A 3,546-nucleotide genomic window follows, 5' to 3' on the forward strand; every position below is an offset into this window, starting at 1 on the left:
TATTATATTGAATGTTTGTATTAAAATACTTAGGGTTAAGTATTGTTTTCGTCCCTAAGGTCTGGAGTAAAAATCAAATTCGTCTCCGACCTTTTTTTGTTATTAAAATCATCCCCAACGTTATAAAACGTTTTAAAATCGTCATTTTTACTTCAATTTAATTTTTTTTATCAAATTATCCTTCACAATTAATAAAAATAATATTAAACAAAACAAAACAAAAAGTCAAAAACACCCCCACACAGTATCCCACCCTCATCCCTGATCTCTTCCCTGTTTCGTCCCCCATCCCGTTCCTCTTACTATCTTCGAACTCCCCCCCTCCCCAAATCTCAATTCTTCTTTTCTCCTCAGACAAAAACCAAATTCAGCAACAGCAACAGCAACAACAAATTCAATATTTTCAGCCAATTCAACAACAATAACAATTTTCTTACTAAAACATGCATGTACATATAAGAGAAATTGTTGCAAGACTCCAGCCACAAATTCTTGTTGCTCTCCGGACAAGGCAATAAACATTACATATAAATGAAATTAAAAGAAAAGGTTTACCATGAAAGCCAAGGCAAATCTAATTTTAATTCTACCTAAAATCAACAACAACAACACAGACAAAGAAAAATTAAATAAAAAAAATGATATAAAAAAAAAGAAGAGAGGAGGGATCTGTTGGTGGCGACCTACCTCTCATGGCAGACCCTCTCCCTGTCGTTCCCTCCTTTCTCTTCTCCTTCCAATTTTACTTTCCTTTCTTCCCATATCTATTGGCGTCGCAAGCTGATTTCATTAGTGGCGACGGAAAGCGTTGGACGCGGACGGAGGAGGAAGAAGAGAAATGGTGGATGGTGAAGGAGATCCATGCGAAGATGAGGAATGGTGGATGGTGAAGGAGATCCATTAGTGGGCTTGATCTTCTCTGCACCGCATAGAAGTGAAGATGAAGAAGATGAAGAAGAAGAAGAAGACGAAGAAGATGGGTTGTTACAACCTCGTCGGGAAAGATGGTGTCGAGCCATCGACGGAGGGAGGAGGCATCGAAGAGGGGGGATTTGAAGAGATTAGGAGGAAGGGGATGGGGAGGGGGGATTTGAGATCAGGACGAGGGTGGGGTGTGGGGTGTGGGGTGAGTGGGGTGTTTTTGTTTTTATTTTTTTAATATTATTTTTATTAATTATTGTTAAGGATAATTTGGTAAAAAAAAATAAAATTGAGGTAGAAAACGACGATTTTATAACGTTTTGTAATGTTGGGGATGATTTTAATAACAAAAAAAGGTCGGGGACGAATTTGATTTTCACCCCAGACCTTAGGGACAATTTCAGTACTTAACCCAAATACTTACTACCGAAAAATATATTTATTTTATTAATAAATAATTTTAGATCCAAAACTTTTAAGAATAGTTACTGTTCTGGCAAGGATACTCCTCGCCGCGCTATACGTCGGTTCCAGAGGAGATGACCTCGTCTGTTACTAGAGTGTCTGCCTTGAATGCGAACCCGAGCGTGGTACCTGCAAAAAGGACTCCGACACCCAAGTCAGTCAAGAATATATTCTAAAAGCTTTTGAGTATGATCGAATTATTGTTTTGTGACTTGTGTGTACTTACTGACGTTGTTGTCGTTTTTATAGACTTGAGGTTTTGATTTTGTTTGGGGATTAGTTTGAGTGAATCTCAGATAAGGCCGAGATTCAAGGAGAGTGACGTTTACATGATAAGATTTTGTTCAACTGCAAGTTTGAATTGCTCAACGTAGCCGAGATATAAGTCGTAAGGCTCCGAGTTTGAAGGGTACGATACATAGCCCCCAAGCTTGACTTGCATATTCGGCGTTTTAGCAAGTTGAGCTTTTTGGACGACTTATATGTCGGCTTTAGTCGAACCTTGTAGCCCCCAAGCTCAACTATGCGTGCGCGGGGCTTTTGATTAAACATTTTGAAATATTCTGTCTTGGGGAAAGTGGTGCCATTAATTCCTTAATTACCGTGAATGAACTGTTTTTGTCCTAGGATATCTCAACGGTTAATGTATTTATCTTCCCACTTAGTTAGTGGGTTGTAATAGAGTTTAATTGCCTTTGTTCCTTTGGAAATCTCCCGAAAGTCTTTTCTTTTTAACTGGTTTTGACGAGAGAATGACTTCCAAAAGTTAGGTCTTTGCTCTTTGTTTTGTTTCTTCTTCTTCTTTGTCTTTGTAACTAAAATGGAAAAAGAGAAGTTAAAGGAAAAACAAAAGTAGTTGAGGATGATAAAGATAACCCTTATCACTGGGTGCACGATGATGTCAAGACTCGTGCTTCTTCTTATTGTACTTCTGAGTCTCTTCGGGAGCTTCGTAGTCTGAAATTGACTAAGGATTGTTCTAATGTTGTTATTGGACTTCTCCCCTGCTCTAGTAATGATAGGGTTTGTGAGCGCAGAGGAGATTGGGGATATTTTTACATGTATACTCCCTGCTTTTTGGAGTTGCATGTTAGGTTTCTTTTTTCTTCTTTTGAATGTGATGTGCTAACCCAATTAAATTGTGCTCCTTCTCAGCTACACCCAAATTCTTGGGCGTTCCTGAAATCTTTTCAATATTTAATGGATTTTCTTGAATATCCTCCTTCTATCGGCGTTTTCTTTTCTCTATTTCAATCTAAGGGGGTTCGAAAGAGTTTGTGGGTGTTTCTGAGTAGTTTTTCTGGTCGTTCTATTTTCTTGCTCTACAAATCTTCTTTCAAAAACTTCAAATCTCTATTTGTAAAGGTTCGGTCCGTGGAGACCGAATATCCCTTTTACCTTGATGATGAGTTAATAGAGAGGTATCCGCTTTTCTGGTGTTTCGAGCCTATGCAAATTCTTGAGGCTTATAGGACTGAGGAGGAGGATTTGGTTATTGATTTTTTGGGTGGGAATTTTGCTTCTGGCGAGTGCTTATCAATTTCTGGGATATTGCAGTTTCAAAAAGAAAATGATAGGGAAGGATTAAAAACTTATATAGGTAATACACCTGTGTACCTTCACTGTTAGTATATTGCTTTATTACTGATGTTTGTTTCTTTGCTTTTTCCAGGAGGACGAGTGCCACATTTAAGTTCGTCGAGGCTTCAATCCTTTCTTGGCAAGAAAAAGGAGAAAGGTGTGAGTACTTCTGCGTTTCCGAAGATTGGTTATGGGGATGCTGCTTTGTCTGCTGCACAGCTGGCCTCTTCAAAGAGGAAAAGAGATGTCTCAGGTGACTCTTTGGAGGTGTTGTCTGAGAGGGATAAGAATACTGCCAAAGTTTCGAAGTCTATTTTTGATCATCAACATAAGCTTCATGGTTTTATTCCTAGGACGAGTCCGCATTCTCTCTGGAGTGATCAGTTTCCTTTGGCCAAACTCTCAGATAGGGTTTCTCAGTACCCTGGGGACATGCTCCTTACTCGTCGTGCTGATGTGGAAGCTTTAGGAAAATATGTTCAGGTTTGTAATCATTATGTCGTTTGTGTTGCTGTTGGTCTGTCTTATTTGTTTTCACTACTATTTTGCTTTGTGTACTAGGTGGTTGCTGCTCGCCTG

The sequence above is a fragment of the Arachis ipaensis genome, chromosome B05 (assembly GCF_000816755.2).
Source record: "Arachis ipaensis cultivar K30076 chromosome B05, Araip1.1, whole genome shotgun sequence".
Classification (NCBI taxonomy): domain Eukaryota; kingdom Viridiplantae; phylum Streptophyta; class Magnoliopsida; order Fabales; family Fabaceae; genus Arachis; species Arachis ipaensis.